Source organism: Anabas testudineus, chromosome 4 (assembly GCF_900324465.2).
Source record: "Anabas testudineus chromosome 4, fAnaTes1.2, whole genome shotgun sequence".
NCBI classification, from domain to species: Eukaryota; Metazoa; Chordata; class Actinopteri; order Anabantiformes; family Anabantidae; genus Anabas; species Anabas testudineus.
The window spans coordinates 1,084,295-1,106,361 of NC_046613.1; the positions used below are offsets into that span (position 1 = coordinate 1,084,295).

Below are 22,067 nucleotides of genomic sequence, written 5' to 3' on the forward strand. Positions count from 1 at the left end.
TGAGTGTTTCGGGTTTTGGATCATCAGACACCTTCTGTCCAAGTAGCAGGGGATTAACATTGGTTCAGTGCATGCATTTTAACTTTAAATGTCTCTAACCCAAAACCAGGAGCTTACTTACAGACAGTACCAGGCCATGGCAACATACCAAGATAATTTACTCAAATTATAGTATCTGTACAGGTATCAGAAGGGTAATACACTAAAATCCCTGTGGTTATTAAAAGTAATGGACTGCACAGACAAGTCTGCCGAATTATTTTTCAATAAGCAGCCCCTGAAATGCCCCTGGAACATAAGCCAAACCCACAACTTCACAACTTCACTGACTGAACATCAAGACAGAATACATGCTGTGACAGAAAACTGCAAATCCATGGATCACAGAGGCACAATCCCTTCTGCCTCAGCACACAAGCAAATTAATAATAATGACATACTTTATTGATCCCCTTGGGGAAATTGTGGTTGGACAGCTGACAGACAGTACATATCAGCGCTACTATGGGGTTTCAGTGTTTTTTCCAAGGACACCTCAACAAGTAGCCAGGAGGAACTGAAATTTAAACCACTCACCCTGGGGTTTGTAAATGACTGCTCTACCCCCTGAGCTAGAGCCTCCCCTAAAGTGTGATGTACTCCCCGTCAGGGAATCGAACCCTTCTTCGAGATACTGTCCAATATACTGTACTATCACAGATATAGTATATAGACATAGCAGTATCTGATTTTCTTCCTTTCTATGATGAAATCCAGAGCAAAATGAATCCCATCCACATCACTATCCATACAGATCCACACAGTCGATGTATTCAGACAGTTTTTCTGCCTTTTGGTATAGTCTGCTGTATGTTACAATAACTTGACAGCTAATGTTGCTTTATGGAATGTATTCCTTTTTTAAAAGCTTTGAATGTTTGCCAGCAATTGACTGTAAACCCATATTCAAGACTGAAAGTTGAGCAATTACTGGGAAGTCTTACAGAGAGGGTTCACAGACAGTTTGGGGACGATTTCCAACATTTCTGACGAGTCATTTGGTATTCTGTGACAGGAAGGCAGGGAGGAGACTATCAACAGCTCCATACTATTATGTCATGTCTGCCAACAGCACCGGTGAGACAGTTGCAGGAACACTTTCATGTGCGCTCTCCCATCTCACAAATCGCAACACAAACTCACCTCAAAATCAATGCACCAATAAGTGTAATTCATAAAAAATGGCATTCAGTCTAGCTTGCAGCAGTACGGTGTAAATAAATGTACTTTAATAATTTCAATTTAAACTTTAAATTAATAGTAATTTAATCAAATATAAAAAAGGCTCAGATGTTGTGGGGCATTGGACAAATCCAGTAGAAGCGTCTGCCAGATGACATTTAGTCGCTTTTGATGAACTACAGTTTTGTCATCTATATGATCTGCTACTTCCATATCCAAAGTGGAATATGTGTCACATTCATTTGAGAAATATTAGACATAATCTAGGTGGACAACAGCAATATAATAAGTATGCACATTAACACACACAAACTGATTAAGGTGGATATTAATCATTTTCCAGTCTTTGATTTACTATTTCAAATTGTGGAATTCTTCTTTAAATACTGTATATCATGTACAGAATATGAGTATAGCCATGGACATTGCTAATTCTTCTCAGACAGTATAGAGTTTTGTGTGGTTTTCTGTATTTCATCAGAAGGCTACAATCCCCTAGGACCCCTAGACCCCTCTGTCCTGTTTTTTCTCTCTCTTGTAGTTGTGTTTCCTCCTCGCTGTCTCTCTCTTTCTGTACTTTTCTGCAGGTATCCTCGGCATGGAGCGGTACATCTTCAGACTCCAGTTGACCTGCCTAATGCTCTTGCTACTTGTTGTTGTTTTTTTGCCTGCTATTTATTTCTCTCTCCTCTTTCCACTCACCCCAACCAGTCGAGGCAGATGGCTGCCCACCATTAGCCTGGTTCTGCTGGGTTTTTTTTTTTTTTTATATAATTATACTCTGTAAGGTCTTAAACCTTACACTGTAAAGTGCCTTGAGATGACTACTGTTGTGAATTAGCGCTATACAAATAAAACTTTATTGAATTGAAATTAATTTTTGCGCTGCTTAGTTTTTAAAACCTAATGGTCAAGATCTATCTATGGCTGTTTTTTAAAATACATATCCCTGTATGTTATTGAATGTTTGACTGGACTACGGTGTGTTGATCTCCTTCCTTTGATTTAGTGTTCAATCCAGTATACATGACACAATATGTAATGCTTCCATTTTGCAAGAAACCATTTGCATTATATCAGTGCATCAAATGACAAGTTAAAACAATATGAAAGGGCTCACTTGTCGTAATCAACCTAGATATACATTAGCTGAATCTGTTGGTCACTTACCCATAAAGATAAGACAGTAAAGCCAATGCATTCATAAATCTTGCTCTTACTCATCTGTAAATAAGCAAATGTTTAAAAAAATACATACTTAAATGTTTTCCACTGACATCTTGTTTCTGCTGCCTCCAGGTGGCCAAAATATCAGTTTTAGTATTTCAACTTATAACTAAGAATAGCAATACATTAGCAAAGAATATGAGCATGACCAAAATTAAAGTAATTCCAAATACATACTACAGAAGCAGTAAAATATTACAGTTGTATATGTGTTCGTGTAAAGCTCAAAAACTTGACAAAAGAAAAAAAACCTGCTGTGACTATGTTGGAAATGAGGTAATAAAAGCAACAGCTCAGAGCTAAATCTAAGTCTGAGTTATGAATTGTTATTCACAAGTATCTTACAACATTGTTATGCTGTGTGGCTCAGGCTATCATTCCAAAGAATTCAGTGTGATATGGTATTGTAGCAGAGAGGTTTATCAACTCTCTAGTGCTGAGTGATTTTAAATTCTGGACGACCATTAGCAGAAATATTTGTTTTGGAGGGAGTGCCTGGAAGGCAGCATTTCTTTCATATTTTTATCAGTTCATTGTGAACACAGAAGTATTGAGTTAGAGTACAGTACCAGGAAGACATGTTCGTGTTCCTACTAAACTGACAGATAACAGGATTGGTGATCATGCATGATTTCAAACAACAAAAAAGTTAATCCGGGCAATATTACTTTGAGTTTTGCAAACATTAAATCCATAAGGAGGGAGGAAGGCTGATGAAAAATTGTAATGTAATGTATGTATGGACTGAGTATCATTCATTTTGGGCTGCGTGTGTGCCCACCTTATGAATACTCACTGTCTTTTATCTCTGTTTTGGTCTCTTCTAACTGCTGTCAAAAAAGGTTTCTCTTCTCAACCTTGCAATATGTTCACCAGCTGTTGAGCAGACAGGGTGCATTTAGAAGTTATCTGAAAACAGCTGCTGCTCTGGGTGAAAACACCACTATGACAGAAACCAAAACAGTAAAACTGATAAAGACACAAATGAGCTGAAAGTCAGTATAGAGCTCTGAAAAGATGATTAGAGCTACAACATTATTTCTAACATTGTCATGTTATATCCATCCATCTGTTCTCTAGTGAAACCCACTTATTCTTTGTGGTTGTGGGTTGCTGGACCTGATCCCAGCTGGCACTGGGAAGAAGACTGTTCACTAGCACAGGTCTTAGCCTTGTGTCTTTATCTACATATATTATATATATGTAGATTATATCTATGTGTATGTAGCTACATGTACACTTCTGTAGCTGTAGTATCATATCAGCAACAACAACACAGACAAACATAATGTGATTACTGGTTACTGTGATTACTTCCATTACTATTTGCTCTGGCTTCTTTAGGTTTCTTAAAGCACTTGTTGACTACACTTAAAGTCAATCATCCCATCAAGCTGAGAGTCCCATTAATAAAGTGACTCTAATTGACCTAAGCAGTCATGACATGCCATATTTACATTAAACACAGCAGGATATATTTGGTAGGAAGGCAGAGAGTGAAAGTTATTAATACTTCATAGATCTCCATTTTGCCTGTTCAGTCAGTACAGGCAAAATGCAGTCAAGTAAAATCGCATATATAGTTGCATATACACCTGTATCTGGACAGTCCACTTACTGGTGAGACAGTATCCTGACTAAAAACTACACAATAAAGACAAAAAAATAGCAGCTCCTTGAAAAGTTTGTTGAAAAGCATAAGTCAGAAGATAACTACAAGAAGAGTTGCAATAAGATACCCATTCACCTCTTCTAAGACAGTTTCTTCCAGTTTCTGATTGGCTGGTGGTTTGGAAACCCCTGGCCTAGAGAAGCTCACAGCAGGCTCCTTTTGTATAAAGGATACTCTACAATCTCTGTGTGGAGTCTCATCTTCCCTAGACAGACAACCATATTCAGGGCCATGTCTCAACTTAATCACGGGAAAGGGGTGGCATCTATCACCATCAGGTCTGTCAGGAGGAAAGCAGAGGGGTGGCACAGTAGCTGTCCCCCCTGTCGTCCACAGAATTAGTCTGCCACATGTAACGGAGAAAATAAAGGGAGACAAGTTGTGAAACGTTTTTTTTGCAAAAGCTATAGGTGCTTGTCATGTGTTATTTTGACTTTGACTTTTGACTTTTTTTTACAAGTCTCTGAAGATCGCAGTTGTAGGACATGTCAGGGAAATATTGTATAAATTCCATCACTTGGTGCTGTAGGTTGGTTTAAGTCTAGTAACTGAAAACAAATGTACTAATTTGCTTGTAATTAAAGATGTGGAACTCCAGGCGACACTTGAGCCAGACTCATTAAAAACAGGATGGCGGTTGCAGCCGTTGCTCGGTTACGTGGCACTATTGGATGGAGACGCAAGGGAAGAGAAAAGAACAGATTGGCCTGAGGGCGTTCTTAACTGAGAGTTTTAATTAACTGTCTGAACTGTTTTTAATATATCACTGTCCAAGATACCAATAAATAATGTGCAGTAATTTCTCATAACCAATATGTTTGATTTGCACATAGTGTGCTGCAGGTTGCACCAGAAGTGCAACAGCAGGTCTGTCATGTGCAGCCGTGCTTTAACAGTGTTCGTATGTCCACTTAGAGACTGCTGATGGAACAGGTACTCTGCATGCAGCCTTGAGAGGGCTGTAAAGAGACCGTCCGTAACTAACTGTTGTGCATTACAGGGTTGGGAAGAACCCCTCATTAATCTTTGTCAAGACTGTCTGTTCTTGTTCGCATTATTGTGGTGACTACATTCTGTGCCATGCCCTAACACCAAAATAGTGTCCACACTGTGTAAATGTTTGGTAGGAGGGCTGACAACCCCGCCCACCAACTGCCACCTCCTAACCTCACCAAGGAATTACTGTTATTTCACTTTACTGTACTAAAATCTAGCAGAAAGTTAGTTTGTGTGTCTCTGTTCAAACATACCTCACATCAAGAATCATGAACCATGCACATGTATTATTTCTCCTCAACAGGTGAGCCACTGATTGTCATACAGTCACATAGAGCCTAGCCATTAAGTGATTTATTCATCTGTTGAAGCAACAGAGGAAACAACTGTTAAATTAAAACAAAATAACTGAATACAGGTTTGAAGAGCCAGATTCTATCTGGATTTATTATTAATTTGTAATTAATTAAGAAATTGTCTAACACTTTGCGCCAACTACCCTGATTCTGAATAAGTTAAATATCAAAAGCTTCTGAATGTGTCTTTCTATTGACAGCAGTGGCACTTAGCTGCAAATGTAGAACACTTTACATAAAGTGCTGTCAAATGGTTATTGTACTCTTTCCGTAATAACACTAAAACCCTGAGTGGCAAATCACAGAAAGGCTTTAATTTACATTAATGTACATTAAATTCTATTTAAAGGTCCAAAAGCTCTAAAGGAGAAATTATGTGTTCTAAAATCTGAGAGATGCAAAACAACAGAGAGAAGCCAGCTGTGGCTGATACAGAAGTGAATTCAGAATGAGACCTGAAGTAACGCCACAAGCATAAACATGGAGTGACATTCATTATCATTAATAATACACAGAAGTAATGATATGCCATTAAAAATAAATGTTACCTGTTGTCATTTCCCCACATCCACACTGGGTGTGAGGTCCACCTAACTGATCTGTATAATGGTGATGGACAGCCATCCACTGCAGCACATGAACACATCACACCAAATAATCCACTGGCCACTGTGCTTGAAACTGTGACTTAAAGAAATGCGTGAATGAAAGTCTCTGGGAATTTACACATACCAAATGAAGCCATAACCCAATGGACACTGAAGGAAAAGGAAAATATATCAATCCATTGTCCCTCCATAACTCTATTATCTATTCATCCACCCGCTCTTACTGTGAAGGGTTGCATGGCCCCTGGCTCCACTTAACCTATCTGCATGTTTTTGGTTTTATGAGAGGAAACCTACAAGAAAAGTACAGGAAAAACTGTACACAGAAAAGCCTCTGGGGCTTTCTAGCAGTGAGGGGCAGAACTAACTAAACTGTCCAGCTCAGTGCCTGCTAAATCACTGGTACTGGTACACTGCAAAGCAACTGGTCTTTTAAAAGTACACACTGAAAGTAGCTTCTTTACAACTTGTTATCAGATGAGCATAAACAGTGTTTGGGACTTGACATCAGAATCTAGTAATCTAATTCACCTTAGTCCTGATCCCTCAGCTGAATCCGCTAAGTTTTAACAAGACAGAAGAAAAGATAGAAAAGATAGAAAAGAGAGCAGTCTGTGAATAGCTTCATTGTGCACAGCCGATGAGCTCTACTCTACAACCTATAAAAGAGTACTCTGCTCTTCTGCAGACTCTAAATCCCTCAGCCTTGGTGTACTGTTAAAAGCTTTCCCTTATTGTGTCTTATTCAGGCCTTTCTCCTCTTCAAGTCCAAAGTCAGTGGAGATAAGGCCTGCAGTCATTTAGACAGGATAGAGAGAGGAGGAGCTGGAGAAGGTGTCAGGGGTGGGGGTTCGTTCTGAGCTGCCAACACTACCAGCTGGGCTAAACTAAGCTGAAAGCAACAAGCACGCTGGGCTGCTTGGTGTCACACACAACTCAACGGCTGGTCATTAATTATCTGTAACAAAGCACTGATGGGAGTAGGACTCAGGTCTACGATGCAACATGCAACACAACCTGCTGAAGGTTACTTGCATTTACACGATTAACTCAAATCAGGTTAAAATATACAGTGAGCTGCTAACTCGATGATGACTGTACTGCATGAAAAGCATGCATCCAAGGTGCAAAACCGAACCTGGCTCAGCTTCTGCCACAAGCAATGTCAAAGAATGCACAGTGATTGTTAGTCAAGTATGTGTAAGCACACGTTGTTGGTAGATTACACCGTAACATGAACACTGTATTTCTTCCTACAGATGGCTACAACCAGAGATGAAAATAATTTTCCAGAGAGGCTCAATTCTGTCTTCTGGTTTATTCCATACTGTAATTAGCACAGTGTTTTGACATATGATACTGAAACGGGGTTATTTACTGCCTCTACACATATTCAGTGTGGATAATACATATTAAATATTTTTTAAAAACTGGGCAGCCTAAGTTCACTAATTGACTCATACTACACAACTGCAAAAAAGTATGAGAAGCCTTGTTAATATGTTGTTATAAGGTGATATGATATGGCGTCTGCTAACGTGTTTCCCATCTCTATCTACCAGCTGTTAAATGTAGGCAAACTATCCCAAAACGTAATCTAATAATATAAATGGCTTTTTACTGTCTGTCTCACTTTCCCTAAGGTTAGGATGACTGCCCTTACTTGACCTGGCAAAAGAAGAAAAAATAAATACAAAAAAAATAGGCAACGTTCAGAATTTCAATTTCTATGTCCTGATATTCCCATCTAGACAACACAGACAAATGTACCTTTTGTATAAGACAAGAGCATAAGTATTGGAACAGTATATGAAACATGATATATAAACGTTTATTTTCTGAACGTGGATTTTTAATTTTCAATAAGAACTTCAATCTTCACAGGAAAAGCCCTAGGCTAGCTAACTGCTAAACAAGCGTAGGTATTGCTTGTTTAGTAGTGGCAGTCACACAGGACACATCAGATTAACAGCAGTTAAAAAAATGTGGATGATTGCCTCTAGAAGGTTCTACTATGCGTTCTAAGTTGTTAATGTATCAAGAAAATAGATAGCATAAAAGAGACAAAGTGTTGACAAAGTGGTCGTGAGATAATTTTATGTTTGTCAGCACTGGATTATTTTGATCTCTGCTAAGTTGGGGCTTTAAGATCTTTTGAATCAGTGCATATACCTGATTTATTAGTCTATCTAAGCATTGAGCAATGGATGGAAAAGAAAATATCCAATCTATCACAGGGTGACACATAACTACTCCGCATTAGAAATATCCAAACTCTGACTTGGAGCAGTCGAAGTTAGTTGTTCAATGAGAAGTGATGGAAGATGGGAGATGAGCCTACACTAGACACCCACTCCTGCCATGGCTCTCCCCGCAGACTCATGGCGCTCTTCTGCAGACACTGATTAGTGCCTCTCCTCCCTCTGCAGAGACCGAGAGATGCTATACAGGCTATTTGTCGACAGGGTTATTCACTTACTGATGGCCTAGACAGCTGGCAGGAAGAAAGACTGGCTGTCAGATGGCATCGGCAGCACAAGATGAGAAGCAACCTTCAGAGAGCTTTGATACATTAATGCGGTGAAATGAAACCCTGCGCTCATCAGTCACCAATCATTTCAATCTCTTCATTAATCCACACGTCTGATGCCCAACGCCCGGGCATCAGTTATAGTTCAGAGCAGCCACCTCCTTATTCACTGCAGGCTTTTTTGCTGTGATTATGCAACACTGGGATTAGAGCATTATTAATTAAATATTAAATATTCATGATGATTTTGTAAATATGTATTGCCATGTGCAGTCATTAGGGTCAGTTTTTGTAACCAAAATAGTGAGCAAATGTCTTAGGACAAGTCCTAAACATTATGTTTCCATTGACTTCCATTGAACTTGTACATAAATTCTCCCATATGTTTTTCATGAATATATCAACTCTTTCAGTACAATGTCCAGTATTTGCAGTTACTAAGTTGATAAATATTGCTCTAGGCACTCACAGCACTTGGTTAAGGCTGGAGAATTTTGGCTGGAAATTTGTGGCCTGAAAAAAACTGTGTGACTTAAATACAATGTTTAATTTTTAACATTTAAACTAAACATTTGTAACAATTTTTTGACTGAATAACTTTTTTCATTTGTGAATTTCTTTTTATAACATCTTGTCTAATTGTCACCACATTACAGTGCAAGCAAGTAAGGAAGAACCCAGAAAGGTATAGGAGAACAAACGGAACTATGTTTTTTCCGCACATTAATCAATTTCCAGAGTTTCTTAAGGATGCAAAGAGATGGCTTAGTTGAATAATTTATATCCTTCTAAAAGCTATATCTCAGCCAATTACTTCCAGAGCAGCCCAGTTTCCTCGAGGGCCAGCTTGCTGTCAACCAAAAACCTACGTAGTCCTAAACTTTTGTGTAACACTACACAGCAAGGCCACTAGCAACATATGGAAGACAGCAGGGCCTATGATTTCAATGCAAAGACTTGGCATCACATACAGGTTTTTAAGGTAAGCATTCAATTACTGCATTTGCTCTAATGTTACTGAGCAGTGTTAGATACAAGATCTGTAATATACATAGGAATGCAGAGAGTGAACCTGAGTTTGTGTGGTACTCATGGAAGTTTGTTTCACAGGTTTATGTATGCGCATTCACTCTTTATCTTTTGTGTGCACACACAGGAATCACTTGAGCAAACATTCACTGTGACTTTAGCTGAAATCAGGGACTAATATTATATCAAATCATATTATATTTAAAGCAAGAGTTCCAGAAGCATTCCCTTCTGGATTCAGTGACACATCCACAAGCTGTGTCCATAATCAGATCACCCATACAGTAATATCTCAGCTTTTGAAAAAGAGAAGGATAATATTAATTCAGCAGACATTAATGCTACACATTATTATTGTCAAAAATTATGCATAGTTAGCAAACACTCTTATTCAAACTGTTACTTCACTACACTCTCGTTCTGCTCATAAAAAAGCGCCTGATCGCCTAGTATGTATCTGGTCTAAGTATGTTTATCTTAGACCAGATCACCACCAGTTTTAGTATTTAACAAAAACTACAACCTTTTGCTAACCTTAACTACAATGTTTTCTGGTTAATTATCAGCAACAGGAAAACCTGGGTGGATGACCCATGAACCATGCATGGAACAGTTCCTGTACATGCTTATTACTGTAGTGCCACATATGTGTCAATAAACAGTTATGTATTACTGAAGCCATCTGCATTTTCTCCATCTCAAAAGCACTTTCTGCAGAACAGAAAATGGGATTATTTTTGATAGATCTGACAATCTGTTGTTAAAAATGAAATGAAGCAAAATGAAAGCCTTTGTGCTGACACCATGATAGGCTGGTATTACTGTTAGAAAGGGTAAAATCAAAATGGTCCTCTGGCAAAAAATCTGCTGATTACATTTTGTGGTAGGTCTTTTAATTACAGCTCCCTCTTTTCTGTAATTATGGTGTAATTAGCCTGCAACAATGCTGTGCATTATGGAAAATTACAAGTCAGTGAAGCAACCAATACTGCAAAGAGCAAAAGAAAGTCTTGCTATTGTCAACTTCAAAATTCTTTGAAATCACAATGATAGGCTTCCTGGCAGCACGCTGTATTTAAATATTATTCCATGTAAAATCTTGTTTCATTTCAATGTGTGTAACACACACTATCACCAAGACAGGAGCTGGTGTCATCTCATCACATATAGCTAAACTATGTCTCACCATGTCAAAGGCCAGAGACAAAACTAAGCTTTTATGGTGACACTTCCTGGCAGGACAGCTGCTCACTGACCGCCTTCATAAACACTGTTAAATATGAACACTGCAGATCCATCGTGTCTCCAGACTGCATGGACACTGAGTCACATTCCTTCACGCCTTCACTCCTGGAGACAAAACTGTGCCAGGAGACAGATCAATAACTCTGGAGGAAGTGGCTGGGTTTGACTGATGGCTACGGGGTGGAAGATCACCGTGGCTGGACGACAGTTACCAACCAGAAAGGATGTAGTTGTCTAGTTTGGCAGTTGTGCAATAGAAACATAAGCTGGAATGTGTGATTACTTTACAATCACATGAAAACACTGACCCTGTTGGCTTATAAATACATAGTATACAGTACGCTATACCTCATAAAATGTAAAAGTCTTTGTAATGACACAGTGCATTAGTACAGAATGATGGTCTTGTTTACAGGTGATGGCAAACATAGTGGGACTGAACAGACATGCAATATACTGTACAATACATAATAATTGTGTTTAAAAAGGGATTGGAGAAACTGAAACTGTACAGTAGATGCTCAGCTTTTTTGGTTATATTTTTAAATTATACATTATATTAGTATGAAGATAACATAACATTTAATTTGCATGTATTAGTTGAGTTTACTGATATGTTACTTTGTTTAAGAATATACGTAGGTTTCGTATTGTAGGTAGTTTCCACCTGCTTATCTGTCTTTTATGTTTATCAATTTACAAGTTACGTGATCATTCATTCAAATGCATAAAGGTCAACAGGACAAAGAATGCAAAACATGGAATTGAAAGTCTGAAAAAAGATAACCCTCTATATATTCATAACTACTGTTATTAGTGTTCATTAAAAAGCCGAACACCCAGAAGGTTTTCACTGAGCAGATAATGTGCATAGTTTCTCCTACATAATCCCACCAACCCCCTGACAGTGGTGAAATCTATTGTAACTTATAACCAAAATGTGGCACAATCAAGGAGTTTTGTGCTACAGCCCTGTTTCTAAAGTAATTTATCTTTTTCAAATAAATGCAAAGAAAACTTAACCTAACTTGCTAAACTAACACTTAGGTAAGCTTGTGGGAAAATCTGTAAGTAGACCTTGCATTTGATCAAGCTCAATTCACTTCACTTCACAAAAAGTCTGTGAAGATTCTCAGTCAACCAGGTAAAGTAATTTAGAAGTTGAGTCATGGCAATTAGATTTCCTTCTTTCACAAAGTTCTGTATGTGGCAAAATCAAATTCTATTTTGGAAGCTTAAACACAGTGTAATATTATGAGACACAAACTCGGGTTACAGAATTCAAATTCAGTACCTGCAGGCACAAATATCTACCCATACCCAGCAGTATCACTGAGTCACTCATCATTTCTCTGCATCAGCCGTCAGCATACTAATGTACGTGTAGACAGACAGGCTGGCTGAGAGGAGGGCAGCCCCCAACTCTGTCTGATGATAAAAACTCTTCCAGTATGAATGATGACACATATTCAAAGAATCCAAGCCCTCCCCCTGCTTACCATTGTAATGTACCATTCAGGGTAGCTAAGTGAAATGAAGGCAAAAAATGATGCTATGACTTTGCTTAATTTGTAAAATAATCAAAATGTAAGAATGACAATTTGGCGTTTTACGGAGGTCCCCACTGTTTTTTTGGCAGTGGTTCCGAACAAAGTAATGGCAGTAAACACCAAAGTCAATTTTATGTCAGCTAAATTTCTGTGATCAGAAGATTCATGGAGTCAAAGTAAACTTGCCCTGAAGGGTTCAACTTTGACAACTAAATTTTTCTACAAACAAATCTAGTCACATTTTCTGAAACTTCTGGGTCACCAAGTTAGTTGAATTGAAACAAAGTGCAGAAATCCAGTTAAAGGCATGACGTGCAGAGTGACGTGTTTAAGTCTTTTACGATAAATGGTTTTCATCGCAGTTGACTCACATGACACTAAAATGACAAGAGTTCTGTGACTCTTTGACACAATCTGATGTTTAAACCCTGAACGAGCCCTCTAAGGATTTTTGTGCGTTCTGAATGAAAGAGGTCCCTTGATGAGCTGTAGACCCAGATGCAATGCTGCAGCAAGCATGTAACTGGTCTCCACAGGCTGCACATCAATGACTACTTTATAGCGAAAGAGAATACCTTCAGGCGGAAAGTCTGTGAAAGATATCTGAATATTTACACCTCATATTTATAACCAACTATAGATCATGTCATATTGCTAACAACTAACTCATATCTATTTTTATTTGAGGCAGGAAAATAAAATTATAATTATTTGAATCTAGATTGAACTGTGCCTCTGAAGCTTGTGATAAGGACTTTTACTTTCTACATCTACTTCTACAACAAAACATTCTTTTCATAAGGTGACTACAGTGTATTACAGCATTAATGATAGCATTAGTTTGATCTCCATGCAGTTCCTGTGAAATGTTTTATATAAATTCAGACTGAATGCACTGTGTGTATTTTTCTTGCTGCTGATCAAAATACAACACCTTCCTAAGCTGCTTGTGACGAGCACCAAAGCATCAATGTTAATCAATGAATATTTGCAACATTGTACAATAACCTGGCAACACAAGCACAAATCTAAATACCATCTTACATAAAGGTAAAATCTCAGAGACAATGAACCTGCAGTGAGGACAGACCTTTCTCAGATTCCAGCATGTGGCACCGGGGGGCAGAGCATGAGGAGAATGGAGACACTGAGTGACAGAGGAGGCACATATAAGTTAGTAAAGCTCTGAATGTTGGGTTAAACAGCAACAAATTATGAGGTGATGAGCTAATCCAACAGCTTGCAATGCCAATAAGGGCATATCCACATCAGACAATAGAATAGCCCCATTTACACTACCTCTACAAGGCAGCTTTATTATACCCAAACACCATCTCGCTATGATGTATCGAATGTACCAAGCCAGCAAGGGGGGTCTGAGGGGACCCTTGGGGTAGTGTGAGATGTAAGGCGAGTTCACCCCACCACCTGTATGAAATAGTCAAGATGGTGTTGGATGTCAAGGTGAAGGGGTGTGAAACTTTGGGGATGTTTTATTGTGAGACCAGATACTGTGCCTGTTTTTAATGGAGCAGAAACAGCGTTTAGGAAGTGATTTGAAATCAAGAAGAGTCGTCATGAACTGTTGTCAATATATTAATAATTACTGTTATATTTGGCTTTGTTCAAGCAATCAGACATAACACTACATTGGAAAACTGGAGACGCTCAAAGCACAGCTACAATGTGCAAATAGTTGGGTGAAGACAGCAGAAGAAGGTTACCAGTTAATTACTTTACGTCATTTGGCAGACACTTTTATCCAAAGCAACTTAGCCTTAGGCTTGGCCCACCGGGATTTGAACCCCAAGTCTCCCACATAGAAGAGGGTGATCTTACCACTACACTAACCAGTCATTGCTGGTGTTGTTTGGTGACATAACCCAACCAGTCATGTATTGTTAGGATTAACCAGACCCCAGTCATACGCCAACTCAAATATATCCAGTATTTTTTTCCTGCTACACAGCTGCACATTGCATCAGTCCAAGTAGCATTTCTTATCCAGCTACTCATCACCTACATGTTGCTGCAGAAAACTAAATGTATTTAGATTATGTTGTACTCAACTTGAATCAATTTTGTTTTGAGTCCAAAATTATTTCTAAAATGTGCAAATCAGCAAAAGCACCTGATGGCTAATTCACCAGTAATGTTTTGAAGCAAACATACATCTGACATGCATGGTATACATCACATTAACTATAAAGTAAGTAACAACATTCTTGTCCACAAAACAGAAAAAGAACTTGCTCATATCAGATCTGTTGAGTTTCCACTGATCTCTAAAAGCTACTCATAGTAGCATCACTGAATATCTAGCACCATTTGGTTTACAAAGATGTGCAATTGACGTAAAGTGTACCAATATCTGCTGTGACTGGATGCAGAACTAGTGTTATACTGTAACAATCGCAATTTTCACAGAATTTAGAACATTTGCATCTACACAGACACATCACAGCCTCAATTTGCCCCAACAAGAGAAAATATTTATCAATTTTAACCCTTAAAATGAGCTTCTAAATACATCTAGGGTAACAATTTTCTATTGCGTTAAGCTTCCTATACTATGGATAGAGAAAATTGTGATAAAATCACCATTACTATTAAGATATGCTTAGTGCTTCAATGTCACAAAAGTTTGAAATTTTACAACTGCAATAATTATAATGCTGTGTATAGGTGTGTATGTCTTACCATAATTAAACAGCAACTGAAAGCCTTTAGATAAAAATCAGAGTTGTAGTAACATGTTGGACAACTGTAGTAAGTAAATAGTGGCTTCTTTAAACTAACAGCTTTGAGGCTGCAGAGGACTTTGGGATTAGCTGTTGATTATACTTTAGTTAAAAGACATAAGCCCCAATGCCTAAAACGTAAGCACTCCCCAAAGCTGTCTACGCAACAAAATCAGAGAACACATTCAGTGTCACTTCTCCCCAGAAACATGTCCCCCTAGGGACAACTTTGTCTACTAGAAATCACTGTATATCATATATATATATATATATATATATATATATATATATGATATACATATATATATATATATATACATACAGGTAATCTGCGAGATCAAATACTTTTTATAACTTTAAAATACTTTACTTTTGGATGTCATACAAAGAGGAGGTTATGGTTAAATTATTAATTATAGCACATAATCACACATTAACATTTGGAGCATCCACATCAAAAAGAATATTTATTAAAAACAGGTGAACAACACAAAATCACAGCTTTAGCTGGCAAAACGCTAACAACCGAAGAATAGAACAAAAGATCACTGCAAAGGCCAGAGAAAATTAACAACGATAATCTAACTAGGAAAACGAGAAAACTAAATTACTGCGAAAGCAGGAGGCTATAAATTTGCATAAACTATGAACAAAAAAAAAAAAAACACTGCAGAGCAGGGAGCTAATAATCAGTAAGAAACAAACTAGCAAACAAAAGAGTAAAGTGAACACTAACAAACAAACCAGATACTCCTGGGAAATCTAACTAACATACAACCTGTGGAGGACAAGAGCTGGTGGTCAGTGAGAGGACAGGAGAAAGGAACTGACCAAGCAAGAATGACACACTAGCAAACTAACAGGGAACACAATAGAGAATAAATACAAGATAGGTGATCAACAAATGATCTGGGCAGGAACTCGAAATAGAAACAAACAGGTAGGTCAACACAATAAGAGATGCTGCCTCAGCTGGTTGGAACTGTAACAACAACAAAGTAAGGTGGCCGGAGCATCATGATTCAGAGCTCCTTCTCTGCCACTAAACCTGGACAGTTTGCCATGAGCAAGGACAAAGTTATCAAGGTGTCCTACAGGATAATGTCAGGGTAACCCTCTGCAAGCACATGCAATGCAATGCAATGACCCTAAAAAAGTTAAGTTAATCTACTATGGAATGACATAAAATCCACTTTTGAGGTTTCCCAGTCAGAAGCCAAAACTATGGAATAAGGTAAGTCTGGCAAGATACAATCACAAGAACTTTTAACAAAAGAAATTACTAATACTGGGAATTCAAGTCAGACAAATGAACTGCTTTTCTTTTCTTTTTTTTTTTTGTTGTTGTTGTTTTTTGTTAAACTGAATATTTTTATATCTTTTGAGACAAAACAAGACAATTTGAAGCGATCACATTTTACAATCAACCTATTTAAAATGATATGCAGACTGAGTCTGAAACTTTGTTCTATGTTCATTACTTGAATTTGAGTTGTAGGTATTCTCAATGCACAGAGGGTCTTTATGTAAAGTATATCTTATGCATTTCGGTGTGTGTTATTTTTATTTTCCAACATTATTATGGACATCCAAACTATTACTACAATGTTTTATGGATGAAAACGTAAATGTAAATGTTGAAGTTGAACTCAAATGTCAGCGGTAAAGCAGTAGAGATCCTTATGTTTCAGCACTGTGGCACCGTGGACCCTAAAGTCTAATTCCTGCGGGCACAGTATAGTCTACAGGATACTCTGCCGTGTGGTTTATTCTTCTCTCTTTGTCTCCCTTGCTTGCTATTTGTGTGTGCATGTGTTGCCTAAGTGCCTAGACACTCATCTGTGGTGAAAAACTCATCAGGATCTTTTGGCGTTGAGAGAAACATATGAATCCTACAATTAGGCTAGTGATAGGACGGTATTCAGAGAGGACAAAAATAGATGCTTAACAGTCACTTTCAAAGCTATAATAAAAAAATAAAAGTCTTAAAAGGCATGTGAGCAGGTGGCCACGTTCAGCATGAGAACATCATAAGTTGCAGAATGTCAAGTGCTTACCTGCATCAAGCACCATGGAGAAAACATGAGTATCCTGAGGAGAATTGGTGCTGGCAGCCTTCAGCGTTTGTGCCTCAGAAGTGACAGAATAATTCCTCTACAAAGCCCATAAAACAATTCCCCTGCAAGCTTGCAGAGCGCTGAGCCTGGGGGAGGTGTGCAGCCGCTGAGGTCAGCCACAGGTAGAGGCTTCAGAGCTCTGCAGCAGCGTGATTGATCTGAGCGCAGATCAGCTCCTTGTGGCTGGTAGCGCGGGTCAGAGCTGTTGATCTCTCCTGGGAGGGAAGAGCAGAGAACAGCCTGCAGCTGTGTGAGCGGGCCTAGCCAGCCAGCAGCCAATGTCTCCGTGCATGATGTCACAGGTGTTGGGTTTCAGTTGGAGGCTGAGAGGCGGACCCTGCTCCGGGTGGAAGCTAAACTAAAGGTTTGACTAAGCACAGGTAAGACAAGCTCCTCCCATCTCATGTCAGCGACACAAAAGGCTTTTGGTAACAGGACACACAGCACAGCCACTTCACAGTAGTAGGGTCCATAATGTGTGTCTGAATACCTGCATTCAGGTTTCTGTGAGCTTCAATCAACTTAGTTATTTCATACAAAGTGTGGTTACTCAAGATTGTCTAAGAAAGCCAGTGACACAGTTATAAAGCAATAAAGCTGGTGTGGTTGGTATCTAAAAACATATAGATAGATAGATAGATAGATAGATAGATAGATAGATAGATAGATAGATAGATAGATAGATAGATAGATAGACGCAGTTTTCTAGAGGAGAAAGACGTTCAATTCTGGTGTGACATGTTAGTTTCTTTAATGTCTATTGTTAAGTTTGTCGCCTATTTTACATTGTAACCATGACAATAAAGGTACTGAAACATTAAAGTGACTGTGAGTAACCACAATCTTTTTGTTAAACCTGACCAAGTTGTTGGGTTTCTCAGAGTAACTTAACCATGATTGTTTCCATGAAGACGTAGGTTTAATGGGCCACCAGTCACTAGGTTCCTATTTCAAAAGGTTCCAACAATCAAACTGGATGGTGGAGTAAAAAATAGTTGTGGCAGAGAATGGGATGCAATACTGTCTACAAAGCATGGAAATGGTATAGGTGTTTCTTCTGGAGGGTGTTCATAGTGAGTCTATTGGTTGTTCACATGAAAAGTGCCACAAATAGTTAAGTAACTAAAGAGAGCTAGAAAGAGAAGTACAGTGGCTGGCTCATTTCTCACCTCCACACAGCTGACCAGTCACAGCATGAAGCGGGTGAGAATGTCACACTGTTGTTTTGGAAAGTTACTAAAATAGTCACAGAGCCCCCTCAATCTTACGTCAGAAAGGTGTGTGGGGCGAATGTGTCTGATAGTGAATAGAGAATAGAAATCCTGCTTTATCTTTTGTTTCCATCCACAAGGAACACAGGGCAACATTTTGAGCTCTGTGATTGTGAGTCCAAAGGCTTGTATCTTTGACTTCAAAATGTAGTTCTAGCATCTTTTTTCCCTGATGTTTTAACTGGTAGATTTAGCCATGAAGCCATAATGACCAAGCCTCTTCAAGCCTGATGCGATGGTGCTACTTAAGAGTTTAGAAAAGAAAAACCAAACACAAGCACAGGGATAAATTTCAGCATGAAGGTGTCTGTAGCTCTTCTGCCATTTGGCACACAGACATCGTTCAAATTTATTAAATTAAATTTCTGCAACTGCCAAAATGTTGCAAAAATATCACCCTGTACTGTACCAAATATAGCAAGGTGTGGTGAATCACTATTAGGAAATGAACTAAAATACACAAAACCCTCTTCCCCCTCATCTCACACCCTCATATTATTTATTAAAATCAAATAACTCTGTCTTTAAGTTATTTGATCAAAGTGTATTAATAAAATGTTTCACAATGACACCTTCATAAAGCACAACACATATGTCTTTGACAATAAGACAGCTGGGACTAAGGTCATGAAACAGAGCTCCTTTTGTATGGTCACAATTTAGGTTTGTAGCATCAATGGATCATTAAAAAATATTATAAAACAAAATTTTTGGATTTCTATGTGATGATGCCATGGGTTTCTATCCTATATTACTACAAGTAGCTAAAATTAGTAAAAAGCTTTGAACTGCTCAGTAGTGGGCCCTTACGGTGTTTTCACACCTTAGTGCATTTGCTTTGTCCGAATCAGTGGATGAGTTTGTAAACTTGGAGAGTTTTACTCTTGGTTCGGGAAAAGCGTACTAAAATGCATCACGTCAAATCACGCAAGGCACTGGAACGCACATTCTCTCCACCTATTGGTCAGGTGTGTCTGCCACAACAACAATAGTAAATACAGGAAGAACGTAAAGTGCTACATACAGCATACATTTGTGTGACAGGAGAGAGATTATTTCACAATGAATGTTAATGCAGGCTTGGCATCCCGTTATTATTGTTTATTATCTGTGAGCTTGTGAGACACTTCACCTCATCGTGTCTTCATGTTCGCCACTAATTAATCAGACACCATATTTTTGGTGGACAAACAAAAGAAATGGAAATCTACACACTACCCAAATCATGTGATTCACAGCATTTTCTCTAAATGATGCAGATTGAGTAAACCTCTTTCAGGACGTCTTGGTGCGGTTGTTTTGGTGCTCATTCAAGTGCGAATAACGTGTTCACACCAGTCAAAACGAACCGCACCAAGAGGGAAAACGAACTTGACTTCGATTTTAAACAAACTAAAGCCTGTAGGTGTGAGCACCTGAAGTGCCCTTAATGAATTTTCGGGGTCGAATGGTCTTGACTTTGAACGCTGTCAGATCCAGAAAGAAGAAGAAAAATACACAGTTTGGAATCATGGGGGCTTTTTCAAAAGTTCACCAGCAAAGAACAAAAAGGGCACAGTATGGCACAGAATTAGCACATATTTTCATGACAATGAAATGTCCAGAGATTACAAAATAAATGAGCTAGAATTACTTCCATTACCTTGGAATGTGAACGGTAGAACACAGTTACAATAATTGTACAACAAGTGGTATCATAGTTTTATTTTGATTTATTTGTACAAACTTTCATTTATAACTTCACAATCTGTCTTTTATAACAGACTTTACATGATTTATTTATGTTATTAATTAACTATTTAGTTATTCTATGATTATTGATTATTAACATTTGAGTTTAAGGTTGGTAGTTAAATAAGCTAATAACTGGTTATTATTAGGAGATAGTAGTAAAGTACACAGTTAAAAATGTGTTTTTCTGTCATTTTAGAGGCACAGTTAAATTTCTAGATCAAACAAACTTGAGTACAAGTTTAAAATATTAACAGTTATAAAAAGCTGTGATTAAGATAAAAGCTTTTATTTACAGAAGAACATTTTTACCAAAGCAGGCCTTACTGGGTTCAGTACAAACAAGTAAGTCACAGGCATTAAATCCATCTGCAACAAAGAACGTCTCTTTGCCTCTGCTGTGGCCACTCTGACAGAGGGTATCTATTTCAAACTAACATCACAGAGCACATTTTCAAAATCCTGCCAGCTCATGTTTCTCATAAAGATTTATCATTTCACCTAAATGAACTCCTGCAATTTCACAGGGTCAAAAGACACATCAAACAAGCTGTAGTTCCCCCTGAAAGTGAGCGGCCACCTGGTAAAGGAAACAAGCTGTAATTCCTTTCCCTTCATTCAGTTACAAAGAGCAGCTTGGCATCTGTGATAAGTGACGTGAGCTGCCTTTTAATAACCCTCTGAAATCACGGTTTAGAAACAAAACATGTCAGTCTGAAACCCAATAATACCAGAAGGGAACTGATCCCTGAACTTCAAAAAATTAAATAAAAAAGTCCTGAGGAAAATCGAGGCTTAGTCAGCTACTGTGCTGCTGGGTGCAATGCATCACTTTTCTCCTCCAGAAAAGAGTTCTAACACCCCTGAAGGGGTAGGCTCATATGGACACACACACACACACACACACACACAGACACACACACACACACCTACTCCTGTGATACATTTACACTTGAAATCAGTTCATTGTTCATACAATAACATTTTTCCTTCTCCACTCTGAAATCTGTGAGGAATAGATCAGTGAGAGCACGGTTCTTTGTTTCATTCCCAGTCAATGAGAAAACCTGAGGAAAGAAACACTTTGTCCCCACCTGCTTCACAAATTGATCTGAGGGTCAATACTCAGCCTACAAACAAGATTTCAGTGGCTGATTGATCTACTAGTTTGTTTTTGGACGTTTTTGTTTTCTGTATTATTTGCAGGGCTGTTGCTCTAAAATTATTTCATTTGATGATTTACAAAACTAACATGTCAACATGTGCTCAGCTGTTTTGCTATTTTTTTATGTATTTTGACACCTATATATACTGTATACTGTACCTGTACCCTGGCAAGAAACACCAAGACATCATTAGATTTTTCCAGAGAAGTGTAAAAGAAAAATGATGGATCCCACTCCATACTGAAAATGCATACCACTCCCTCTGGCCAACGACTGATTGGGAACTAAGACAGTGAACCTAAGCATACTTTGTGCTTGTAGAAGAAATATCTAGATTCTGAAATTATCTGGTGTGGGACATGTTTGACCAAAGAGTTCAGGAACACACGCCTAACCAGCACAACAGACCTTTGCTGTGCTGCTTTACTTAGTTTGTTACTTACTTGTTTTCACATATTTTGCATTTTGGCCTATGTCTGGAGAATCAGGTCCAGATATATTTTGGAGTTGTGCTAAACACATTCAGCACACAGCAGGAGAAAGTCTGGGTTTGCGGGAGACACAACGTGACAAAAAAAGAACACTGCGGAAATCTTTTGTTTACGGC

The 22,067-nt window shown here is 38.3% G+C and overlaps 1 protein-coding gene across 3 annotated transcripts in view; it reads right to left on the bottom strand.

The window, feature by feature from the left end:
* Window positions 1-22,067, bottom strand: part of ptprfa (protein tyrosine phosphatase receptor type Fa) — a 235,933-nt gene that overhangs the window by 173,570 nt on the left and 40,296 nt on the right. For 2 of the 3 annotated variants that reach the window (XM_026345313.1, XM_026345311.1), the window contains exon 1: window positions 17,233-17,532. The exons of the other annotated variant lie outside the window; for it this stretch is intronic. The gene's annotated coding sequence lies outside the window, so the exon portion shown is untranslated. Of the gene's footprint in view, window positions 1-17,232; window positions 17,533-22,067 lie in introns of those variants that run through there. 3 annotated transcript variants of the gene reach the window in all.